The 24,817-nt window shown below is 48.1% G+C and overlaps 13 non-coding genes and 4 pseudogenes across 13 annotated transcripts; all 17 read right to left on the bottom strand.

The window, feature by feature from the left end:
- Nucleotides 1-252: 252 nt before the first annotated feature.
- LOC141222351 (U2 spliceosomal RNA) lies at nt 253-344 on the bottom strand (annotated as a pseudogene).
- A 1,115-nt stretch (nt 345-1,459) lies between these two features.
- LOC141222452 (U2 spliceosomal RNA) lies at nt 1,460-1,650 on the bottom strand. The gene has a single exon (XR_012290222.1). It is a non-coding gene; the product is annotated as a U2 spliceosomal RNA (small nuclear RNA).
- A 1,115-nt stretch (nt 1,651-2,765) lies between these two features.
- On the bottom strand, nt 2,766-2,956 carry LOC141222453 (U2 spliceosomal RNA). Its single transcript, XR_012290223.1, has one exon. It is a non-coding gene; the product is annotated as a U2 spliceosomal RNA (small nuclear RNA).
- A 1,115-nt stretch (nt 2,957-4,071) lies between these two features.
- Nucleotides 4,072-4,262, bottom strand: LOC141222454 (U2 spliceosomal RNA). Its single transcript, XR_012290224.1, has one exon. It is a non-coding gene; the product is annotated as a U2 spliceosomal RNA (small nuclear RNA).
- A 1,112-nt stretch (nt 4,263-5,374) lies between these two features.
- Nucleotides 5,375-5,559, bottom strand: LOC141222326 (U2 spliceosomal RNA). Its single transcript, XR_012290126.1, has one exon. It is a non-coding gene; the product is annotated as a U2 spliceosomal RNA (small nuclear RNA).
- Nucleotides 5,560-10,512: 4,953 nt separating this feature from the next.
- LOC141222325 (U2 spliceosomal RNA) lies at nt 10,513-10,627 on the bottom strand (annotated as a pseudogene).
- Nucleotides 10,628-11,742: 1,115 nt separating this feature from the next.
- LOC141222806 (U2 spliceosomal RNA) lies at nt 11,743-11,933 on the bottom strand. The gene has a single exon (XR_012290558.1). It is a non-coding gene; the product is annotated as a U2 spliceosomal RNA (small nuclear RNA).
- Nucleotides 11,934-13,048: 1,115 nt separating this feature from the next.
- Nucleotides 13,049-13,239, bottom strand: LOC141222455 (U2 spliceosomal RNA). Its single transcript, XR_012290225.1, has one exon. It is a non-coding gene; the product is annotated as a U2 spliceosomal RNA (small nuclear RNA).
- A 1,115-nt stretch (nt 13,240-14,354) lies between these two features.
- On the bottom strand, nt 14,355-14,545 carry LOC141222456 (U2 spliceosomal RNA). Its single transcript, XR_012290226.1, has one exon. It is a non-coding gene; the product is annotated as a U2 spliceosomal RNA (small nuclear RNA).
- A 1,115-nt stretch (nt 14,546-15,660) lies between these two features.
- LOC141222457 (U2 spliceosomal RNA) lies at nt 15,661-15,851 on the bottom strand. The gene has a single exon (XR_012290227.1). It is a non-coding gene; the product is annotated as a U2 spliceosomal RNA (small nuclear RNA).
- Nucleotides 15,852-16,966: 1,115 nt separating this feature from the next.
- LOC141222458 (U2 spliceosomal RNA) lies at nt 16,967-17,157 on the bottom strand. Its single transcript, XR_012290228.1, has one exon. It is a non-coding gene; the product is annotated as a U2 spliceosomal RNA (small nuclear RNA).
- A 1,115-nt stretch (nt 17,158-18,272) lies between these two features.
- On the bottom strand, nt 18,273-18,463 carry LOC141222459 (U2 spliceosomal RNA). Its single transcript, XR_012290229.1, has one exon. It is a non-coding gene; the product is annotated as a U2 spliceosomal RNA (small nuclear RNA).
- Nucleotides 18,464-19,578: 1,115 nt separating this feature from the next.
- Nucleotides 19,579-19,759, bottom strand: LOC141222324 (U2 spliceosomal RNA; annotated as a pseudogene).
- Nucleotides 19,760-20,556: 797 nt separating this feature from the next.
- On the bottom strand, nt 20,557-20,648 carry LOC141222352 (U2 spliceosomal RNA; annotated as a pseudogene).
- A 1,115-nt stretch (nt 20,649-21,763) lies between these two features.
- Nucleotides 21,764-21,954, bottom strand: LOC141222461 (U2 spliceosomal RNA). The gene has a single exon (XR_012290231.1). It is a non-coding gene; the product is annotated as a U2 spliceosomal RNA (small nuclear RNA).
- Nucleotides 21,955-23,069: 1,115 nt separating this feature from the next.
- Nucleotides 23,070-23,260, bottom strand: LOC141222462 (U2 spliceosomal RNA). Its single transcript, XR_012290232.1, has one exon. It is a non-coding gene; the product is annotated as a U2 spliceosomal RNA (small nuclear RNA).
- Nucleotides 23,261-24,375: 1,115 nt separating this feature from the next.
- On the bottom strand, nt 24,376-24,566 carry LOC141222463 (U2 spliceosomal RNA). Its single transcript, XR_012290233.1, has one exon. It is a non-coding gene; the product is annotated as a U2 spliceosomal RNA (small nuclear RNA).
- Between the last annotated feature and the right edge of the window lie 251 nt (nt 24,567-24,817).

Genomic DNA, 24,817 nt, shown 5'->3' on the forward strand with positions numbered 1-24,817 from the left:
AGAAGGCCCGGAATAAGGGTGTGTGTGAAGAAAGAAATATTGAAGTGCTAGTGCAAATGTGCCATAAACTCAAGTGGGGTTCCCAATCCCAGTGAGTTAAGGCACCCCAGGGTCACCACTCCTGGGGCACTTCACACTTCGGGCTTTCGATCTTCCCCGGCCCAATGGCGTCGATCCTGGGGTGCCATGCTTTCCACCAGATGACTATATTAGCCACCTGGCGTACTAACAAGCGCCTAAACCCCAGTGTGCATAATGTATCAATCTACTAGGGCGGCCAACATCCAAAACCGCCTTTTCGAAAGATACTACACTTGATCTTAGCCAAAAGGCCGAGAAGCGATAACCAGAATTGGTTTCAAACTACGGAGCCACCCAAGGATCCTAAAAAGTCCATTTGTGGAGATGAGCTCCTGGACTCCCGTTAAGAAGACATGTTGTCAACCTCTAGATCCCTTACATGCCTGCACTTTTCGGCTTGCTGCTGCTGCAATCCACGCGTTTTAGATCTGCATAACTCCACCTCTTTAAACACAGCACCTTCACCCCCTGCTGTTCCCACCCGCCTCAACACCGTTGGAAGGGAGGAGAACCAATTAAGGCGGGGGGTGGGGTGGAACGAGCAGCTGTCTACCCTTAGCAGGAGGGCTCCTGATTACATACCTCTCCTGCTGCTGCTGCTGCTGGCTGTCCAGCAGCAGACTGAAGGTGGCTGCTGCTGTGCACAGGTATATAAAGGCTCAGAGCCTATTATGACACGCGCAGCCAGCGTTCCATTGCCACATTCCATCTACTGCAGGCAGGATACCTGGCTGGCTGAATGTCGCTGAGAAGCTCACAGAGACCGCCATAAGCAACAGTTTAACAGAATGCCACAGACTAATCAACCAAACTTTTTGGGTTGGGTTCTCTTTTATAGTCTGCAGGCATTAAATGAAAGAAGTCAGTGTTCCAGCAGAAGGAGACAACGTTTCAGAAAAGGCATTGTAGCAAACCAAAAAAGAAATTTTAAGCGCAGCAGAGTAACCAGCGCACATACCTGTTAGCTCAGGTGAGTTTAAAAGGCTGCTGTTGATAACAAGGGCATTTGCTAAATAGATGGTGTGTGTGCAACAATATACTGAAAGGTCAATTATATTGTGCAGCTTATCTCACCACCTGTAGTTATTTAGGTGAAAGCTCCAAAATGCTTGCCTAATATGTCTGTTTATCCAAAAGGAAGTAAAAAGGGAGAGCTAGAAAGATAGCATTGCATCACATTACATGGCAATGCAATGCACAGTTGCTGAAGTTGAACCAAAATGAGCTTGTAATCTGGCTTCTGCAACTTTGAACATGAAAAATCCAATGAGGAGAAGAAAAGCAGAGCCAAAGAGTCCATCCCAAAATCCGACAAACAAGCAAAATGAACAAAAAACATTGAATTCAATTCTTTCTGATTTTAGAAACTGTATTAAAGAAGGGGTGCACCGGTCCTGGAGATACTGCAATACCAGGTCAATGCGTGGAGTGGACAGAGCAAGCTCTTTTTCCATCTCCCTGTTCTAAAAATCCATTTAATATATGGTCCCCAGATAGGGGACGTATCAGATATTAAACTGATAAGAACAGATACTACACTTGATCTTAGCCAAAAGGCCGAGAAGCGATAACCAGAATTGGTTTCAAACTACGGAGCCACCCAAGGATCCTAAAAAGTCCATTTGTGGAGATGAGCTCCTGGACTCCCGTTAAGAAGACATGTTGTCAACCTCTAGATCCCTTACATGCCTGCACTTTTCGGCTTGCTGCTGCTGCAATCCACGCATTTTAGATCTGCATAACTCCACCTCTTTAAACACAGCACCTTCACCCCCTGCTGTTCCCACCCGCCTCAACACCATTGGAAGGGAGGAGAACCAATTAAGGCGGGGGGTGGGGTGGAACGAGCAGCTGTCTACCCTTAGCAGGAGGGCTCCTGATTACATACCTCTCCTGCTGCTGCTGCTGCTGGCTGTCCAGCTGCAGACTGAAGGTGGCTGCTGCTGTGCACAGGTATATAAAGGCTCAGAGCCTATTATGACACGCGCAGCCAGCGTTCCATTGCCACATTCCATCTACTGCAGGCAGGATACCTGGCTGGCTGAATGTCGCTGAGAAGCTCACAGAGACCGCCATAAGCAACAGTTTAACAGAATGCCACAGACTAATCAACCAAACTTTTTGGGTTGGGTTCTCTTTTATAGTCTGCAGGCATTAAATGAAAGAAGTCAGTGTTCCAGCAGAAGGAGACAACGTTTCAGAAAAGGCATTGTAGCAAACCAAAAAAGAAATTTTAAGCGCAGCAGAGTAACCAGCGCACATACCTGTTAGCTCAGGTGAGTTTAAAAGGCTGCTGTTGATAACAAGGGCATTTGCTAAATAGATGGTGTGTGTGCAACAATATACTGAAAGGTCAATTATATTGTGCAGCTTATCTCACCACCTGTAGTTATTTAGGTGAAAGCTCCAAAATGCTTGCCTAATATGTCTGTTTATCCAAAAGGAAGTAAAAAGGGAGAGCTAGAAAGATAGCATTGCATCACATTACATGGCAATGCAATGCACAGTTGCTGAAGTTGAACCAAAATGAGCTTGTAATCTGGCTTCTGCAACTTTGAACATGAAAAATCCAATGAGGAGAAGAAAAGCAGAGCCAAAGAGTCCATCCCAAAATCCGACAAACAAGCAAAATGAACAAAAATCATTGAATTCAATTCTTTCTGATTTTAGAAACTGCATTAAAGAAGGGGTGCACCGGTCCTGGAGATACTGCAATACCAGGTCAATGCGTGGAGTGGACAGAGCAAGCTCTTTTTCCATCTCCCTGTTCTAAAAATCCATTTAATATATGGTCCCCAGATAGGGGACGTATCAGATATTAAACTGATAAGAACAGATACTACACTTGATCTTAGCCAAAAGGCCGAGAAGCGATAACCAGAATTGGTTTCAAACTACGGAGCCACCCAAGGATCCTAAAAAGTCCATTTGTGGAGATGAGCTCCTGGACTCCCGTTAAGAAGACATGTTGTCAACCTCTAGATCCCTTACATGCCTGCACTTTTCGGCTTGCTGCTGCTGCAATCCACGCGTTTTAGATCTGCATAACTCCACCTCTTTAAACACAGCACCTTCACCCCCTGCTGTTCCCACCCGCCTCAACACCGTTGGAAGGGAGGAGAACCAATTAAGGCGGGGGGTGGGGTGGAACGAGCAGCTGTCTACCCTTAGCAGGAGGGCTCCTGATTACATACCTCTCCTGCTGCTGCTGCTGCTGGCTGTCCAGCAGCAGACTGAAGGTGGCTGCTGCTGTGCACAGGTATATAAAGGCTCAGAGCCTATTATGACACGCGCAGCCAGCGTTCCATTGCCACATTCCATCTACTGCAGGCAGGATACCTGGCTGGCTGAATGTCGCTGAGAAGCTCACAGAGACCGCCATAAGCAACAGTTTAACAGAATGCCACAGACTAATCAACCAAACTTTTTGGGTTGGGTTCTCTTTTATAGTCTGCAGGCATTAAATGAAAGAAGTCAGTGTTCCAGCAGAAGGAGACAACGTTTCAGAAAAGGCATTGTAGCAAACCAAAAAAGAAATTTTAAGCGCAGCAGAGTAACCAGCGCACATACCTGTTAGCTCAGGTGAGTTTAAAAGGCTGCTGTTGATAACAAGGGCATTTGCTAAATAGATGGTGTGTGTGCAACAATATACTGAAAGGTCAATTATATTGTGCAGCTTATCTCACCACCTGTAGTTATTTAGGTGAAAGCTCCAAAATGCTTGCCTAATATGTCTGTTTATCCAAAAGGAAGTAAAAAGGGAGAGCTAGAAAGATAGCATTGCATCACATTACATGGCAATGCAATGCACAGTTGCTGAAGTTGAACCAAAATGAGCTTGTAATCTGGCTTCTGCAACTTTGAACATGAAAAATCCAATGAGGAGAAGAAAAGCAGAGCCAAAGAGTCCATCCCAAAATCCGACAAACAAGCAAAATGAACAAAAAACATTGAATTCAATTCTTTCTGATTTTAGAAACTGCATTAAAGAAGGGGTGCACCGGTCCTGGAGATACTGCAATACCAGGTCAATGCGTGGAGTGGACAGAGCAAGCTCTTTTTCCATCTCCCTGTTCTAAAAATCCATTTAATATATGGTCCCCAGATAGGGGACGTATCAGATATTAAACTGATAAGAACAGATACTACACTTGATCTTAGCCAAAAGGCCGAGAAGCGATAACCAGAATTGGTTTCAAACTACGGAGCCACCCAAGGATCCTAAAAAGTCCATTTGTGGAGATGAGCTCCTGGACTCCCGTTAAGAAGACATGTTGTCAACCTCTAGATCCCTTACATGCCTGCACTTTTCGGCTTGCTGCTGCTGCAATCCACGCGTTTTAGATCTGCATAACTCCACCTCTTTAAACACAGCACCTTCACCCCCTGCTGTTCCCACCCGCCTCAACACCGTTGGAAGGGAGGAGAACCAATTAAGGCGGGGGGTGGGGTGGAACGAGCAGCTGTCTACCCTTAGCAGGAGGGCTCCTGATTACATACCTCTCCTGCTGCTGCTGCTGGCTGTCCAGCAGCAGACTGAAGGTGGCTGCTGCTGTGCACAGGTATATAAAGGCTCAGAGCCTATTATGACACGCGCAGCCAGCGTTCCATTGCCACATTCCATCTACTGCAGGCAGGATACCTGGCTGGCTGAATGTCGCTGAGAAGCTCACAGAGACCGCCATAAGCAACAGTTTAACAGAATGCCACAGACTAATCAACCAAACTTTTTGGGTTGGGTTCTCTTTTATAGTCTGCAGGCATTAAATGAAAGAAGTCAGTGTTCCAGCAGAAGGAGACAACGTTTCAGAAAAGGCATTGTAGCAAACCAAAAAAGAAATTTTAAGCGCAGCAGAGTAACCAGCGCACATACCTGTTAGCTCAGGTGAGTTTAAAAGGCTGCTGTTGATAACAAGGGCATTTGCTAAATAGATGGTGTGTGTGCAACAATATACTGAAAGGTCAATTATATTGTGCAGCTTATCTCACCACCTGTAGTTATTTAGGTGAAAGCTCCAAAATGCTTGCCTAATATGTCTGTTTATCCAAAAGGAAGTAAAAAGGGAGAGCTAGAAAGATAGCATTGCATCACATTACATGGCAATGCAATGCACAGTTGCTGAAGTTGAACCAAAATGAGCTTGTAATCTGGCTTCTGCAACTTTGAACATGAAAAATCCAATGAGGAGAAGAAAAGCAGAGCCAAAGAGTCCATCCCAAAATCCGACAAACAAGCAAAATGAACAAAAAACATTGAATTCAATTCTTTCTGATTTTAGAAACTGCATTAAAGAAGGGGTGCACCGGTCCTGGAGATACTGCAATACCAGGTCAATGCGTGGAGTGGACAGAGCAAGCTCTTTTTCCATCTCCCTGTTCTAAAAATCCATTTAATATATGGTCCCCAGATAGGGGATGTAGCACCCTGAGGATTCGGCTGCTACAGGGGTATTGCACCTCAACCCAGAGGTGTGATATTCCACTCCCGGATAAGGATGGAGTGTGGATCTGAGCTCGGTAGGCTGCATGCACTACATACATCCCATTTCCGAGGAACAGGCCGACGGTACTCCCACTTAGAAATGTGCAGGTACGACCGAGTCTGTTCCTGGCTGGAGTGGGAGGGGGGTGGTACATCCCATGTAGTGTAGGGGCAGAATAGGGGGTGCAGTCTGGGTAGTGATAGGAGCTCATTGGGTGCTGGTCACCTGAGCTCACACATAGAGGGATATATAAGGTGGGCACCAACTAGGATCAGGGTCAGATGCAGAGAACAAGTCAGTTGGAGACAGCAAGACAGCTGCAGAGGAGCAGACAGCAAGTAGAGAGAGGAAGTCAGCCTGCAGCAAGGGAGAAGAGAGACCCTGAGTGAGAGAGGAGCAGAGAAGGAGTACCCAGAGGGGAAAACAGAGAGGACCCAAGAACCCAAATAAAAGCACCGGGTGAGGAGTCGGCACAGGGTACCGGAACCCAAGCTGGTGGGGGTAAAAACACTCCCCAGCCAGAGACCGGAGACCGTGGGCAGCGTTTGTCACGGTCACCCATCACATCCACCCTGAAAGCACACCACATGAAGGGTCAGGGAACCCAAGGCCAAGGGTGTCCCAACAGAAGGCCCGAGGGAGCTGGACCTAGGTGGATCACTGGTGGGGACGGCCAGAGAACGGGACAGAAGGAGAGCTCAGGGCCACGCTCCGGACTTGTTTGGGGGTTGGCTGGATCCAGGACCTGGTGGACGCAGCACGGCTCGGGTGGTCACTAGCAGCTGGAGTGACCCGTACAACATCTGCAGTAAGTAAACACCCTTAACTGCACAACCCGACTCTGTCTTCATTGCCGTCTGCACTGCACCACCACAACCCCCATCCTCTGCACCTGTCCTCCCTGAGGCTATACCCCTCCCGTTGGGGGTTATCCCACCAAGCTGCGCACTCACCATCAGCCTCAGCGGACCCTGCTGCAGCGGCGGCCACAGTGACCGCATCACAACGGGTGGCGTAGTCGACACAAAAGAACTCTTAATAACATCTGTAGGACTGCCACCTAACACTGAGTTTGACGCCCTGGGCACGGGCCGGGTCACAGCCGCTCGGAGACTACAACCCCCCATCTGATCCGGTGCCGGGTATTCCCCTCAAAAAGGAATATGTCCCAGGGGGCGCGTCAACTTTGGCGTAGTCGGCAGGATCACGTGCCCGCAACACCCGGGTACTGCGTGCCTGAAGAAAAGTGCAAGTTTACCTCAGAAAGAAGTCTCCCGCCGGTTCCGGAGGGTCCACGCCATCGGACCCCATCACAGGTCGTTTCCCGCCGATTGTCCGCCATTTCCAGCTTGTTCCCGCCATCTGCAGAGTTTCCCGCCACTGGGCGACGCTTCCCGCCAAATCCGAAGATTTCCCGCCTTGGAAGAGCAGCGGACGCCATTATGGGCGTGCCAAAGGAGGGCAAGAGGCCGCCTCCCATCGTGGGCCAGGACAGAAAATGGCGCCAAAAGTGGAAACCGCCCCCACCAACAGAGACTGTGATACTGGAGGTGTCTGTCAGCGTGAAAGAACTCCCCCTGGAGCTGACAGTCACCGAGTTGCCCCGGGACCGCCCTCGAAGTGGGAGGAGACGAAAGAAAAGAACGAAGATGGGTGCCGCCTGGGGCAGTCTGGAGCGAGCGCACCCGGAGGCAAGAAGTCTAACGAGGAGTAGCGGAGGAGCTTACCCGGATATGGAGAGAAAGCAGAACAGCACCGGCCCGCTGGCCAGGAGTCTGCTAAAGACCGAGGAAGGAGAGCAGAGCAGCACCGGCCCGCTGGCCAGGAGCCTGCTGGAGGAAGAGCAGAGCAGCACCGACCCGTTGGTCAGGAGCCTGCTAGACACCACGACCCCACTAGGCCTAGTGGAGGTCCTTGCACAGCTCCCCCGAGTCCGGGAGTGTGCGCAGACTGCCCTGGAGGGCCTCGCACGGAGGATGGCCCGGGTACAGCGCGAGATATTGGCGGAATGGAGCCGGGAGATGGCCCAGCAAGCTGAGACCAGTCAACGGAGCACGCTACCCTGGAAGAGGAAACAGACCGCCTCTGAGGATGGCGCGGGAGGACCAAAGGCCGGAGACGGCGCCGAGAAGGGAGCCGGACGCAAGGAGGCAGGTAAAGGGGACGCCTATACCCCAAGCCGTGAAACCGCCCACCTGCCCCAGCTCCCCGTCGCAGAGCCCGAAAGTCCCCCTGCTGTGCCCGTAGCCGCCATGTCACCGCTATGGACTAGGCCCCGACCGGAAGCCGCCGCAGCGACCCCTGTGACGTCACGCGCCTCGACCCGGAGCGTGACGAAGCAGGAAATACCACCAGCCTGGTCGCAAGGCCTAGTACCCCCGGGCGCCGCATCACCAACAGCGCCCCCTACCTCCGCGGAGCCTCCGGCCTGGCCGCAAGGCCAGGTAGCCCAGGGCGCCGCCGTATTAACGGTGCCCTTCACCTTCCAGGTGCCCCAGGCCTGGCCGCAAGGCCTGGGCAACCCGGGCGCCACCACCACCGCGCCCGCGCCCGTAAAACCAAGGGTGCCACACCTGGGGGAAGACTTGTTCAGCCAGCTCACATGGCCGGACGGGCGGCCCTTCATCTGGCCCGAAGGATACCATGAGCTGGAACGGCAGCAGAGACTAAGACCCCTGGATGAACCCCTGATTCCGGCTCCGAAGCCCGTGGCACGGATCTCGCCCCCGCTAGCGGAAGCACAGTTTGAGTGGGACCCCACCGGAGAAGACCTAATGGGGTTCACTCAGGAAACCCGGGCAGCTGCAGCGGAGCGTGCTGAGTGTTGCCGACAGCAGCTCGAGGAGTTCGCAAGGGAGCGGAGAGAGAGGCGGGTCCGAGAACAACAGGCCCAAATACGGAGCGCCGAGCAGAAGAGCCGGACCAGGAGGGACCCCCGTGCAGCGCATTGTCCCCGCACCATCGGGACAGTGATCAAGTTCAACCAGCAGCATGGGTGGGGCTTCATTAGAGACAACAACACCCCCGGCGACGTCTTTGTCACGCGCAGAGACGTGGAGTCCCATCTGCCGGAGGGGCACAGAGGTCGTGACCTCTACATCGGAGACGAGGTCACCTTCACCCGGCACAAGTGTGCCAAAGGACCTTACGCCCTCCACGTACACCGCCTGATGGAGGAGGAGTTGCGGTGCGAGGAGGAGGAGCAAGAGGATCCGGACGGGTCTGAAGTTACAACCAGCTATAAGCAAAGAGCAGGAGGAAGACGCCGTTGAGTGCGGCAGAGCAGTGATGTGAATAGTTACCCGACCGGGTATCAAAGAGACTGTTGCAACATATATATAGTCCCCGTTGGGACCAGCATGAGTGAACTGTTTACCCGTTAACCCCTTAATCCCACAGGCTGAGGACTGTGAGCAGCCATTCCCTTCCCTCTACCTGGCCGAGGACTGAGAGCGGCCAACTTCCCTGTATATAGTTGCGCTTCCTAAAGCGCCCCCTACCGGTTTTATAGGAAAAACCATTTTTCTAGAGAGACTGTCGCACTTTTCCCGGACACACGTTGCACAGTGTCCGGAGGAGGAACCTGAAACAAGAGACGACGAGAATGTTTATATGAAAAGTTTTATATATATATAATGTTTTATATGTTTTATTATGTTTATATGAAAAAAAAAAAAATGTATGTTTTTGGTGTTTTTGTCTTTACAGCCCGAGGACGTGCTGTGATTTACCAGGGGGGAATGTAGCACCCTGAGGATTCGGCTGCTACAGGGGTATTGCACCTCAACCCAGAGGTGTGATATTCCACTCCCGGATAAGGATGGAGTGTGGATCTGAGCTCGGTAGGCTGCATGCACTACATACATCCCATTTCCGAGGAACAGGCCGACGGTACTCCCACTTAGAAATGTGCAGGTACGACCGAGTCTGTTCCTGGCTGGAGTGGGAGGGGGGTGGTACATCCCATGTAGTGTAGGGGCAGAATAGGGGGTGCAGTCTGGGTAGTGATAGGAGCTCATTGGGTGCTGGTCACCTGAGCTCACACATAGAGGGATATATAAGGTGGGCACCAACTAGGATCAGGGTCAGATGCAGAGAACAAGTCAGTTGGAGACAGCAAGACAGCTGCAGAGGAGCAGACAGCAAGTAGAGAGAGGAAGTCAGCCTGCAGCAAGGGAGAAGAGAGACCCTGAGTGAGAGAGGAGCAGAGAAGGAGTACCCAGAGGGGAAAACAGAGAGGACCCAAGAACCCAAATAAAAGCACCGGGTGAGGAGTCGGCACAGGGTACCGGAACCCAAGCTGGTGGGGGTAAAAACACTCCCCAGCCAGAGACCGGAGACCGTGGGCAGCGTTTGTCATGGTCACCCATCACATCCACCCTGAAGGCACACCACATGAAGGGTCAGGGAACCCAAGGCCAAGGGTGTCCCAACAGAAGGCCCGAGGGAGCTGGACCTAGGTGGATCACTGGTGGGGACGGCCAGAGAACGGGACAGAAGGAGAGCTCAGGGCCACGCTCCGGACTTGTTTGGGGGTTGGCTGGATCCAGGACCTGGTGGACGCAGCACGGCTCGGGTGGTCACTAGCAGCTGGAGTGACCCGTACAACATCTGCAGTAAGTAAACACCCTTAACTGCACAACCCGACTCTGTCTTCATTGCCGTCTGCACTGCACCACCACAACCCCCATCCTCTGCACCTGTCCTCCCTGAGGCTATACCCCTCCCGTTGGGGGTTATCCCACCAAGCTGCGCACTCACCATCAGCCTCAGCGGACCCTGCTGCAGCGGCGGCCACAGTGACCGCATCACAACGGGTGGCGTAGTCGACACAAAAGAACTCTTAATAACATCTGTAGGACTGCCACCTAACACTGAGTTTGACGCCCTGGGCACGGGCCGGGTCACAGCCGCTCGGAGACTACAACCCCCCATCTGATCCGGTGCCGGGTATTCCCCTCAAAAAGGAATATGTCCCAGGGGGCGCGTCAGGGACGTATCAGATATTAAACTGATAAGAACAGATACTACACTTGATCTTAGCCAAAAGGCCGAGAAGCGATAACCAGAATTGGTTTCAAACTACGGAGCCACCCAAGGATCCTAAAAAGTCCATTTGTGGAGATGAGCTCCTGGACTCCCGTTAAGAAGACATGTTGTCAACCTCTAGATCCCTTACATGCCTGCACTTTTCGGCTTGCTGCTGCTGCAATCCACGCGTTTTAGATCTGCATAACTCCACCTCTTTAAACACAGCACCTTCACCCCCTGCTGTTCCCACCCGCCTCAACACCGTTGGAAGGGAGGAGAACCAATTAAGGCGGGGGGTGGGGTGGAACGAGCAGCTGTCTACCCTTAGCAGGAGGGCTCCTGATTACATACCTCTCCTGCTGCTGCTGCTGCTGGCTGTCCAGCAGCAGACTGAAGGTGGCTGCTGCTGTGCACAGGTATATAAAGGCTCAGAGCCTATTATGACACGCGCAGCCAGCGTTCCATTGCCACATTCCATCTACTGCAGGCAGGATACCTGGCTGGCTGAATGTCGCTGAGAAGCTCACAGAGACCGCCATAAGCAACAGTTTAACAGAATGCCACAGACTAATCAACCAAACTTTTTGGGTTGGGTTCTCTTTTATAGTCTGCAGGCATTAAATGAAAGAAGTCAGTGTTCCAGCAGAAGGAGACAACGTTTCAGAAAAGGCATTGTAGCAAACCAAAAAAGAAATTTTAAGCGCAGCAGAGTAACCAGCGCACATACCTGTTAGCTCAGGTGAGTTTAAAAGGCTGCTGTTGATAACAAGGGCATTTGCTAAATAGATGGTGTGTGTGCAACAATATACTGAAAGGTCAATTATATTGTGCAGCTTATCTCACCACCTGTAGTTATTTAGGTGAAAGCTCCAAAATGCTTGCCTAATATGTCTGTTTATCCAAAAGGAAGTAAAAAGGGAGAGCTAGAAAGATAGCATTGCATCACATTACATGGCAATGCAATGCACAGTTGCTGAAGTTGAACCAAAATGAGCTTGTAATCTGGCTTCTGCAACTTTGAACATGAAAAATCCAATGAGGAGAAGAAAAGCAGAGCCAAAGAGTCCATCCCAAAATCCGACAAACAAGCAAAATGAACAAAAAACATTGAATTCAATTCTTTCTGATTTTAGAAACTGCATTAAAGAAGGGGTGCACCGGTCCTGGAGATACTGCAATACCAGGTCAATGCGTGGAGTGGACAGAGCAAGCTCTTTTTCCATCTCCCTGTTCTAAAAATCCATTTAATATATGGTCCCCAGATAGGGGACGTATCAGATATTAAACTGATAAGAACAGATACTACACTTAATCTTAGCCAAAGGGCCGAGAAGCGATAACCAGAATTGGTTTCAAACTACGGAGCCACCCAAGGATCCTAAAAAGTCCATTTGTGGAGATGAGCTCCTGGACTCCCGTTAAGAAGACATGTTGTCAACCTCTAGATCCCTTACATGCCTGCACTTTTCGGCTTGCTGCTGCTGCAATCCACGCGTTTTAGATCTGCATAACTCCACCTCTTTAAACACAGCACCTTCACCCCCTGCTGTTCCCACCCGCCTCAACACCGTTGGAAGGGAGGAGAAAAAATTAAGGCGGGGGGTGGGGTGGAACGAGCAGCTGTCTACCCTTAGCAGGAGGGCTCCTGATTACATACCTCTCCTGCTGCTGCTGCTGCTGGCTGTCCAGCAGCAGACTGAAGGTGGCTGCTGCTGTGCACAGGTATATAAAGGCTCAGAGCCTATTATGACACGCGCAGCCAGCGTTCCATTGCCACATTCCATCTACTGCAGGCAGGATACCTGGCTGGCTGAATGTCGCTGAGAAGCTCACAGAGACCGCCATAAGCAACAGTTTAACAGAATGCCACAGACTAATCAACCAAACTTTTTGGGTTGGGTTCTCTTTTATAGTCTGCAGGCATTAAATGAAAGAAGTCAGTGTTCCAGCAGAAGGAGACAACGTTTCAGAAAAGGCATTGTAGCAAACCAAAAAAGAAATTTTAAGCGCAGCAGAGTAACCAGCGCACATACCTGTTAGCTCAGGTGAGTTTAAAAGGCTGCTGTTGATAACAAGGGCATTTGCTAAATAGATGGTGTGTGTGCAACAATATACTGAAAGGTCAATTATATTGTGCAGCTTATCTCACCACCTGTAGTTATTTAGGTGAAAGCTCCAAAATGCTTGCCTAATATGTCTGTTTATCCAAAAGGAAGTAAAAAGGGAGAGCTAGAAAGATAGCATTGCATCACATTACATGGCAATGCAATGCACAGTTGCTGAAGTTGAACCAAAATGAGCTTGTAATCTGTCTTCTGCAACTTTGAACATGAAAAATCCAATGAGGAGAAGAAAAGCAGAGCCAAAGAGTCCATCCCAAAATCCGACAAACAAGCAAAATGAACAAAAAACATTGAATTCAATTCTTTCTGATTTTAGAAACTGCATTAAAGAAGGGGTGCACCGGTCCTGGAGATACTGCAATACCAGGTCAATGCGTGGAGTGGACAGAGCAAGCTCTTTTTCCATCTCCCTGTTCTAAAAATCCATTTAATATATGGTCCCCAGATAGGGGACGTATCAGATATTAAACTGATAAGAACAGATACTACACTTGATCTTAGCCAAAAGGCCGAGAAGCGATAACCAGAATTGGTTTCAAACTACGGAGCCACCCAAGGATCCTAAAAAGTCCATTTGTGGAGATGAGCTCCTGGACTCCCGTTAAGAAGACATGTTGTCAACCTCTAGATCCCTTACATGCCTGCACTTTTCGGCTTGCTGCTGCTGCAATCCACGCGTTTTAGATCTGCATAACTCCACCTCTTTAAACACAGCACCTTCACCCCCTGCTGTTCCCACCCGCCTCAACACCGTTGGAAGGGAGGAGAACCAATGAAGGCGGGGGGTGGGGTGGAACGAGCAGCTGTCTACCCTTAGCAGGAGGGCTCCTGATTACATACCTCTCCTGCTGCTGCTGCTGCTGGCTGTCCAGCAGCAGACTGAAGGTGGCTGCTGCTGTGCACAGGTATATAAAGGCTCAGAGCCTATTATGACACGCGCAGCCAGCGTTCCATTGCCACATTCCATCTACTGCAGGCAGGATACCTGGCTGGCTGAATGTCGCTGAGAAGCTCACAGAGACCGCCATAAGCAACAGTTTAACAGAATGCCACAGACTAATCAACCAAACTTTTTGGGTTGGGTTCTCTTTTATAGTCTGCAGGCATTAAATGAAAGAAGTCAGTGTTCCAGCAGAAGGAGACAACGTTTCAGAAAAGGCATTGTAGCAAACCAAAAAAGAAATTTTAAGCGCAGCAGAGTAACCAGCGCACATACCTGTTAGCTCAGGTGAGTTTAAAAGGCTGCTGTTGATAACAAGGGCATTTGCTAAATAGATGGTGTGTGTGCAACAATATACTGAAAGGTCAATTATATTGTGCAGCTTATCTCACCACCTGTAGTTATTTAGGTGAAAGCTCCAAAATGCTTGCCTAATATGTCTGTTTATCCAAAAGGAAGTAAAAAGGGAGAGCTAGAAAGATAGCATTGCATCACATTACATGGCAATGCAATGCACAGTTGCTGAAGTTGAACCAAAATGAGCTTGTAATCTGTCTTCTGCAACTTTGAACATGAAAAATCCAATGAGGAGAAGAAAAGCAGAGCCAAAGAGTCCATCCCAAAATCCGACAAACAAGCAAAATGAACAAAAAACATTGAATTCAATTCTTTCTGATTTTAGAAACTGCATTAAAGAAGGGGTGCACCGGTCCTGGAGATACTGCAATACCAGGTCAATGCGTGGAGTGGACAGAGCAAGCTCTTTTTCCATCTCCCTGTTCTAAAAATCCATTTAATATATGGTCCCCAGATAGGGGACGTATCAGATATTAAACTGATAAGAACAGATACTACACTTGATCTTAGCCAAAAGGCCGAGAAGCGATAACCAGAATTGGTTTCAAACTACGGAGCCACCCAAGGATCCTAAAAAGTCCATTTGTGGAGATGAGCTCCTGGACTCCCGTTAAGAAGACATGTTGTCAACCTCTAGATCCCTTACATGCCTGCACTTTTCGGCTTGCTGCTGCTGCAATCCACGCGTTTTAGATCTGCATAACTCCACCTCTTTAAACACAGCACCTTCACCCCCTGCTGTTCCCACCCGCCTCAACACCGTTGGAAGGGAGGAGAACCAATGAAGGCGGGGGGTGGGGTGGAACGAGCAGCTGTCTACCCTTAGCAGGAGGGCTCCTGATTACATACCTCTCCTGCTGCTGCTGCTGCTGGCTGTCCAGCAGCAGACTGAAGGTGGCTGCTGCTGTGCACAGGTATATAAAGGCTCAGAGCCTATTATGACACGCGCAGCCAGCGTTCCATTACCACATTCCATCTACTGCAGGCAGGATACCTGGCTGGCTGAATGTCGCTGAGAAGCTCACAGAGACCGCCATAAGCAACAGTTTAACAGAATGCCACAGACTAATCAACCAAACTTTTTGGGTTGGGTTCTCTTTTATAGTCTGCAGGCATTAAATGAAAGAAGTCAGTGTTCCAGCAGAAGGAGACAACGTTTCAGAAAAGGCATTGTAGCAAACCAAAAAAGAAATTTTAAGCGCAGCAGAGTAACCAGCGCACATACCTGTTAGCTCAGGTGAGTTTAAAAGGCTGCTGTTGATAACAAGGGCATTTGCTAAATAGATGGTGTGTGTGCAACAATATACTGAAAGGTCAATTATATTGTGCAGCTTATCTCACCACCTGTAGTTATTTAGGTGAAAGCTCCAAAATGCTTGCCTAATATGTCTGTTTATCCAAAAGGAAGTAAAAAGGGAGAGCTAGAAAGATAGCATTGCATCACATTACATGGCAATGCAATGCACAGTTGCTGAAGTTGAACCAAAATGAGCTTGTAATCTGGCTTCTGCAACTTTGAACATGAAAAATCCAATGAGGAGAAGAAAAGCAGAGCCAAAGAGTCCATCCCAAAATCCGACAAACAAGCAAAATGAACAAAAAACATTGAATTCAATTCTTTCTGATTTTAGAAACTGCATTAAAGAAGGGGTGCACCGGTCCTGGAGATACTGCAATACCAGGTCAATGCGTGGAGTGGACAGAGCAAGCTCTTTTTCCATCTCCCTGTTCTAAAAATCCATTTAATATATGGTCCCCAGATAGGGGACGTATCAGATATTAAACTGATAAGAACAGATACTACACTTGATCTTAGCCAAAAGGCCGAGAAGCGATAACCAGAATTGGTTTCAAACTACGGAGCCACCCAAGGATCCTAAAAAGTCCATTTGTGGAGATGAGCTCCTGGACTCCCGTTAAGAAGACATGTTGTCAACCTCTAGATCCCTTACATGCCTGCACTTTTCGGCTTGCTGCTGCTGCAATCCACGCGTTTTAGATCTGCATAACTCCACCTCTTTAAACACAGCACCTTCACCCCCTGCTGTTCCCACCCGCCTCAACACCGTTGGAAGGGAGGAGAACCAATTAAGGCGGGGGGTGGGGTGGAACGAGCAGCTGTCTACCCGTAGCAGGAGGGCTCCTGATTACATACCTCTCCTGCTGCTGCTGCTGCTGGCTGTCCAGCAGCAGACTGAAGGTGGCTGCTGCTGTGCACAGGTATATAAAGGCTCAGAGCCTATTATGACACGCGCAGCCAGCGTTCCATTGCCACATTCCATCTACTGCAGGCAGGATACCTGGCTGGCTGAATGTCGCTGAGAAGCTCACAGAGACCGCCATAAGCAACAGTTTAACAGAATGCCACAGACTAATCAACCAAACTTTTTGGGTTGGGTTCTCTTTTATAGTCTGCAGGCATTAAATGAAAGAAGTCAGTGTTCCAGCAGAAGGAGACAACGTTTCAGAAAAGGCATTGTAGCAAACCAAAAAAGAAATTTTAAGCGCAGCAGAGTAACCAGCGCACATACCTGTTAGCTCAGGTGAGTTTAAAAGGCTGCTGTTGATAACAAGGGCATTTGCTAAATAGATGGTGTGTGTGCAACAATATACTGAAAGGTCAATTATATTGTGCAGCTTATCTCACCACCTGTAGTTATTTAGGTGAAAGCTCCAAAATGCTTGCCTAATATGTCTGTTTATCCAAAAGGAAGTAAAAAGGGAGAGCTAGAAAGATAGCATTGCATCACATTACATGGCAATGCAATGCACAGTTGCTGAAGTTGAACCAAAATGAGCTTGTAATCTGGCTTCTGCAACTTTGAACATGAAAAATCCAATGAGGAGAAGAAAATCAGAGCCAAAGAGTCCATCCCAAAATCCGACAAACAAGCAAAATGAACAAAAAACATTGAATTCAATTCTTTCTGATTTTAGAAACTGCATTAAAGAAGGGGTGCACCGGTCCTGGAGATACTGCAATACCAGGTCAATGCGTGGAGTGGACAGAGCAAGCTCTTTTTCCATCTCCCTGTTCTAAAAATCCATTTAATATATGGTCCCCAGATAGGGGACGTATCAGATATTAAACTGATAAGAACAGATACTACACTTGATCTTAGCCAAAAGGCCGAGAAGCGATAACCAGAATTGGTTTCAAACTACGGAGCCACCCAAGGATCCTAAAAAGTCCATTTGTGGAGATGAGCTCCTGGACTCCCGTTAAGAAGACATGTTGTCAACCTCTAGATCCCTTACATGCCTGCACTTTTCGGCTTGCTGCTGCTGCAATCCACGCGTTTTAGATCTGCATAACTCCACCTCTTTAAACACAGCACCTTCACCCCCTGCTGTTCCCACCCGCCTCAACACCGTTGGAAGGGAGGAGAACCAATTCAGGCGGGGGGTGGGGTGGAACGAGCAGCTGTCTACCCTTAGCAGGAGGGCTCCTGATTACATACCTCTCCTGCTGCTGCTGCTGCTGGCTGTCCAGCAGCAGACTGAAGGTGGCTGCTGCTGTGCACAGGTATATAAAGGCTCAGAGCCTATTATGACACGCGCAGCCAGCGTTCCATTGCCACATTCCATCTACTGCAGGCAGGATACCTGGCTGGCTGAATGTCGCTGAGAAGCTCACAGAGACCGCCATAAGCAACAGTTTAACAGAATGCCACAGACTAATCAACCAAACTTTTTGGGTTGGGTTCTCTTTTATAGTCTGCAGGCATTAAATGAAAGAAGTCAGTGTTCCAGCAGAAGGAGACAACGTTTCAGAAAAGGCATTGTAGCAAACCAAAAAAGAAATTTTAAGCGCAGCAGAGTAACCAGCGCACATACCTGTTAGCTCAGGTGAGTTTAAAAGGCTGCTGTTGATAACAAGGGCATTTGCTAAATAGATGGTGTGTGTGCAACAATATACTGAAAGGTCAATTATATTGTGCAGCTTATCTCACCACCTGTAGTTATTTAGGTGAAAGCTCCAAAATGCTTGCCTAATATGTCTGTTTATCCAAAAGGAAGTAAAAAGGGAGAGCTAGAAAGATAGCATTGCATCACATTACATGGCAATGCAATGCACAGTTGCTGAAGTTGAACCAAAATGAGCTTGTAATCTGGCTTCTGCAACTTTGAACATGAAAAATCCAATGAGGAGAAGAAAAGCAGAGCCAAAGAGTCCATCCCAAAATCCGACAAACAAGCAAAATGAACAAAAAACATTGAATTCAATTCTTTCTGATTTTAGAAACTGCATTAAAGAAGGGGTGCACCGGTCCTGGAGATACTGCAATACCAGGTCAATGCGTGGAGTGGACAGAGCAAGCTCTTTTTCCATCTCCCTGTTCTAAAAATCCATTTAATATATGGTCCCCAGATAGGGGACGTATCAGATATTAAACTGATAAGAACAGATACTACACTTGATCTTAGCCAAAAGGCCGAGAAGCGATAACCAGAATTGGTTTCAAACTACGGAGCCACCCAAGGATCCTAAAAAGTCCATTTGTGGAGATGAGCTCCTGGACTCCCGTTAAGAAGACATGTTGTCAACCTCTAGATCCCTTACATGCCTGCACTTTTCGGCTTGCTGCTGCTGCAATCCACGCGTTTTAGATCTGCATAACTCCACCTCTTTAAACACAGCACCTTCACCCCCTGCTGTTCCCACCCGCCTCAACACCGTTGGAAGGGAGGAGAACCAATTAAGGCGGGGGGTGGGGTGGAACGAGCAGCTGTCTACCCTTAGCAGGAGGGCTCCTGATTACATACCTCTCCTGCTGCTGCTGCTGCTGGCTGTCCAGCAGCAGACTGAAGGTGGCTGCTGCTGTGCACAGGTATATAAAGGCTCAGAGCCTATTATGACACGCGCAGCCAGCGTTCCATTGCCACATTCCATCTACTGCAGGCAGGATACCTGGCTGGCTGAATGTCGCTGAGAAGCTCACAGAGACCGCCATAAGCAACAGTTTAACAGAATGCCACAGACTAATCAACCAAACTTTTTGGGTTGGGTTCTCTTTTATAGTCTGCAGGCATTAAATGAAAGAAGTCAGTGTTCCAGCAGAAGGAGACAACGTTTCAGAAAAGGCATTGTAGCAAACCAAAAAAGAAATTTTAAGCGCAGCAGAGTAACCAGCGCACATACCTGTTAGCTCAGGTGAGTTTAAAAGGCTGCTGTTGATAACAAGGGCATTTGCTAAATAGATGGTGTGTGTGCAACAATATACTGAAAGGTCAATTATATTGTGCAGCTTATCTCACCACCTGTAGTTATTTAGGTGAAAGCTCCAAAATGCTTGCCTAATATGTCTGTTTATCCAAAAGGAAGTAAAAAGGGAGAGCTAGAAAGATAGCATTGCATCACATTACATGGCAATGCAATGCACAGTTGCTGAAGTTGAACCAAAATGAGCTTGTAATCTGGCTTCTGCAACTTTGAACATGAAAAATCCAATGAGGAGAAGAAAAGCAGAGCCAAAGAGTCCATCCCAAAATCCGACAAACAAGCAAAATGAACAAAAAACATTGAATTCAATTCTTTCTGATTTTAGAAACTGTATTAAAGAAGGGGTGCACCGGTCCTGGAGATACTGCAATACCAGGTCAATGCGTGGAGTGGACATAGCAAGCTCTTTTTCCATCTCCCTGTTCTAAAAATCCATTTAATATATGGTCCCCAGATAGGGGACGTATCAGATATTAAACTGATAAGAACAGATTTTTTTTTTTTTTTTCGAAAGCCCGAATTCGTGTACAAAACCCGAGTGCGCTTAAAAAAGTGACAAGTGCCACAAAAAAAGTGCACTAGGATGCTGGTCTTCTTGAAACCCTCTCCAAAAGGAGAAGGGTCCCCCAAACCATTCCCCGTCCCTCCGAGCCAGAAGGCCACAGCGAGGAACAGGGACAAATAGCCACCTCCAGCCGAAACCAGAGGCACCCCAATCTTACCCACAATACCTGCCCGAGTTCTCACCCGAGCAGGGCACTGGGAGCCAAAAGACTGAGCTCCCCTCCCGGAAGAGGGGAGCCAACATCGCTCTCCTCCCGAAAGAGGAGAGCCAGGGGGGTTCAGGGGGGAGCGGAACCTGATGGCCACACACTCCCCCCCTAGACCTGCCAAGAGAGGAACCCGTTAGGGAACCGCATCCCGACAAAATCCTAGTAAGGACGTGGACACACGTGAATAAGTGGACACACAGTGACAAAAAAATTAAATAAATAGTGAAGATTTCACAGTATAATACTGCCCGGACCTTCGACCGGGAATTGAAAAATTCCCCATCCTAAGGCCAGAAGGCCCGGAATAAGGGTGTGTGCAAAGAAAGAAAATTTGAAGTGCTTGTGCAAATGTGCCATAAACTCAAGTGGGGTTCCCAATCCCAGTGAGTTAAGGCACCCCAGGGTCACCACTCCTGGGGCACTTCACACTTCGGGCTTTCGATCTTTCCCGGCCCAATGGCGTCGATCCTGGGGGGCCATGCTTTCCACCAGATGACTATATTAGCCACCTGGCGTACTAACAAGCGCCTAAACCCCAGTGTGCATAATGTATCAATCTACTAGGGCGGCCAACATCCAAAACCGCCTTTTCGAAAGATACTACACTTGATCTTAGCCAAAAGGCCGAGAAGCGATAACCAGAATTGGTTTCAAACTACGGAGCCACCCAAGGATCCTAAAAAGTCCATTTGTGGAGATGAGCTCCTGGACTCCCGTTAAGAAGACATGTTGTCAACCTCTAGATCCCTTACATGCCTGCACTTTTCGGCTTGCTGCTGCTGCAATCCACGCGTTTTAGATCTGCATAACTCCACCTCTTTAAACACAGCACCTTCACCCCCTGCTGTTCCCACCCGCCTCAACACCGTTGGAAGGGAGGAGAACCAATTAAGGCGGGGGGTGGGGTGGAACGAGCAGCTGTCTACCCTTAGCAGGAGGGCTCCTGATTACATACCTCTCCTGCTGCTGCTGCTGCTGGCTGTCCAGCAGCAGACTGAAGGTGGCTGCTGCTGTGCACAGGTATATAAAGGCTCAGAGCCTATTATGACACGCGCAGCCAGCGTTCCATTGCCACATTCCATCTACTGCAGGCAGGATACCTGGCTGGCTGAATGTCGCTGAGAAGCTCACAGAGACCGCCATAAGCAACAGTTTAACAGAATGCCACAGACTAATCAACCAAACTTTTTGGGTTGGGTTCTCTTTTATAGTCTGCAGGCATTAAATGAAAGAAGTCAGTGTTCCAGCAGAAGGAGACAACGTTTCAGAAAAGGCATTGTAGCAAACCAAAAAAGAAATTTTAAGCGCAGCAGAGTAACCAGCGCACATACCTGTTAGCTCAGGTGAGTTTAAAAGGCTGCTGTTGATAACAAGGGCATTTGCTAAATAGATGGTGTGTGTGCAACAATATACTGAAAGGTCAATTATATTGTGCAGCTTATCTCACCACCTGTAGTTATTTAGGTGAAAGCTCCAAAATGCTTGCCTAATATGTCTGTTTATCCAAAAGGAAGTAAAAAGGGAGAGCTAGAAAGATAGCATTGCATCACATTACATGGCAATGCAATGCACAGTTGCTGAAGTTGAACCAAAATGAGCTTGTAATCTGGCTTCTGCAACTTTGAACATGAAAAATCCAATGAGGAGAAGAAAAGCAGAGCCAAAGAGTCCATCCCAAAATCCGACAAACAAGCAAAATGAACAAAAAACATTGAATTCAATTCTTTCTGATTTTAGAAACTGCATTAAAGAAGGGGTGCACCGGTCCTGGAGATACTGCAATACCAGGTCAATGCGTGGAGTGGACAGAGCAAGCTCTTTTTCCATCTCCCTGTTCTAAAAATCCATTTAATATATGGTCCCCAGATAGGGGACGTATCAGATATTAAACTGATAAGAACAGATACTACACTTGATCTTAGCCAAAAGGCCGAGAAGCGATAACCAGAATTGGTTTCAAACTACGGAGCCACCCAAGGATCCTAAAAAGTCCATTTGTGGAGATGAGCTCCTGGACTCCCGTTAAGAAGACATGTTGTCAACCTCTAGATCCCTTACATGCCTGCACTTTTCGGCTTGCTGCTGCTGCAATCCACGCGTTTTAGATCTGCATAACTCCACCTCTTTAAACACAGCACCTTCACCCCCTGCTGTTCCCACCCGCCTCAACACCGTTGGAAGGGAGGAGAACCAATTAAGGCGGGGGGTGGGGTGGAACGAGCAGCTGTCTACCCTTAGCAGGAGGGCTCCTGATTACATACCTCTCCTGCTGCTGCTGCTGCTGGCTGTCCAGCAGCAGACTGAAGGTGGCTGCTGCTGTGCACAGGTATATAAAGGCTCAGAGCCTATTATGACACGCGCAGCCAGCGTTCCATTGCCACATTCCATCTACTGCAGGCAGGATACCTGGCTGGCTGAATGTCGCTGAGAAGCTCACAGAGACCGCCATAAGCAACAGTTTAACAGAATGCCACAGACTAATCAACCAAACTTTTTGGGTTGGGTTCTCTTTTATAGTCTGCAGGCATTAAATGAAAGAAGTCAGTGTTCCAGCAGAAGGAGACAACGTTTCAGAAAAGGCATTGTAGCAAACCAAAAAAGAAATTTTAAGCGCAGCAGAGTAACCAGCGCACATACCTGTTAGCTCAGGTGAGTTTAAAAGGCTGCTGTTGATAACAAGGGCATTTGCTAAATAGATGGTGTGTGTGCAACAATATACTGAAAGGTCAATTATATTGTGCAGCTTATCTCACCACCTGTAGTTATTTAGGTGAAAGCTCCAAAATGCTTGCCTAATATGTCTGTTTATCCAAAAGGAAGTAAAAAGGGAGAGCTAGAAAGATAGCATTGCATCACATTACATGGCAATGCAATGCACAGTTGCTGAAGTTGAACCAAAATGAGCTTGTAATCTGGCTTCTGCAACTTTGAACATGAAAAATCCAATGAGGAGAAGAAAAGCAGAGCCAAAGAGTCCATCCCAAAATCCGACAAACAAGCAAAATGAGCAAAAAACATTGAATTCAATTCTTTCTGATTTTAGAAACTGCATTAAAGAAGGGGTGCACCGGTCCTGGAGATACTGCAATACCAGGTCAATGCGTGGAGTGGACAGAGCAAGCTCTTTTTCCATCTCCCTGTTCTAAAAATCCATTTAATATATGGTCCCCAGATAGGGGACGTATCAGATATTAAACTGATAAGAACAGATACTACACTTGATCTTAGCCAAAAGGCCGAGAAGCGATAACCAGAATTGGTTTCAAACTACGGAGCCACCCAAGGATCCTAAAAAGTCCATTTGTGGAGATGAGCTCCTGGACTCCCGTTAAGAAGACATGTTGTCAACCTCTAGATCCCTTACATGCCTGCACTTTTCGGCTTGCTGCTGCTGCAATCCACGCGTTTTAGATCTGCATAACTCCACCTCTTTAAACACAGCACCTTCACCCCCTGCTGTTCCCACCCGCCTCAACACCGTTGGAAGGGAGGAGAACCAATTAAGGCGGGGGGTGGGGTGGAACGAGCAGCTGTCTACCCTTAGCAGGAGGGCTCCTGATTACATACCTCTCCTGCTGCTGCTGCTGCTGGCTGTCCAGCAGCAGACTGAAGGTGGCTGCTGCTGTGCACAGGTATATAAAGGCTCAGAGCCTATTATGACACGCGCAGCCAGCGTTCCATTGCCACATTCCATCTACTGCAGGCAGGATACCTGGCTGGCTGAATGTCGCTGAGAAGCTCACAGAGACCGCCATAAGCAACAGTTTAACAGAATGCCACAGACTAATCAACCAAACTTTTTGGGTTGGGTTCTCTTTTATAGTCTGCAGGCATTAAATGAAAGAAGTCAGTGTTCCAGCAGAAGGAGACAACGTTTCAGAAAAGGCATTGTAGCAAACCAAAAAAGATATTTTAAGCGCAGCAGAGTAACCAGCGCACATACCTGTTAGCTCAGGTGAGTTTAAAAGGCTGCTGTTGATAACAAGGGCATTTGCTAAATAGATGGTGTGTGTGCAACAATATACTGAAAGGTCAATTATATTGTGCAGCTTATCTCACCACCTGTAGTTATTTAGGTGAAAGCTCCAAAATGCTTGCCTAATATGTCTGTTTATCCAAAAGGAAGTAAAAAGGGAGAGCTAGAAAGATAGCATTGCATCACATTACATGGCAATGCAATGCACAGTTGCTGAAGTTGAACCAAAATGAGCTTGTAATCTGGCTTCTGCAACTTTGAACATGAAAAATCCAATGAGGAGAAGAAAAGCAGAGCCAAAGAGATCATCCCAAAATCCGACAAACAAGCAAAATGAACAAAAAACATTGAATTCAATTCTTTCTGATTTTAGAAACTGCATTAAAGAAGGGGTGCACCGGTCCTGGAGATACTGCAATACCAGGTCAATGCGTGGAGTGGACAGAGCAAGCTCTTTTTCCATCTCCCTGTTCTAAAAATCCATTTAATATATGGTCCCCAGATAGGGGACGTATCAGATATTAAACTGATAAGAACAGATACTACACTTGATCTTAGCCAAAAGGCCGAGAAGCGATAACCAGAATTGGTTTCAAACTACGGAGCCACCCAAGGATCCTAAAAAGTCCATTTGTGGAGATGAGCTCCTGGACTCCCGTTAAGAAGACATGTTGTCAACCTCTAGATCCCTTACATGCCTGCACTTTTCGGCTTGCTGCTGCTGCAATCCACGCGTTTTAGATCTGCATAACTCCACCTCTTTAAACACAGCACCTTCACCCCCTGCTGTTCCCACCCGCCTCAACACCGTTGGAAGGGAGGAGAACCA

The sequence above is a fragment of the Phyllobates terribilis genome, unplaced genomic scaffold (assembly GCF_046119375.1).
Source record: "Phyllobates terribilis strain yellow unplaced genomic scaffold, ASM4611937v1 Scaffold_361__1_contigs__length_1927384, whole genome shotgun sequence".
Lineage (NCBI taxonomy): Eukaryota > Metazoa > Chordata > Amphibia > Anura > Dendrobatidae > Phyllobates > Phyllobates terribilis.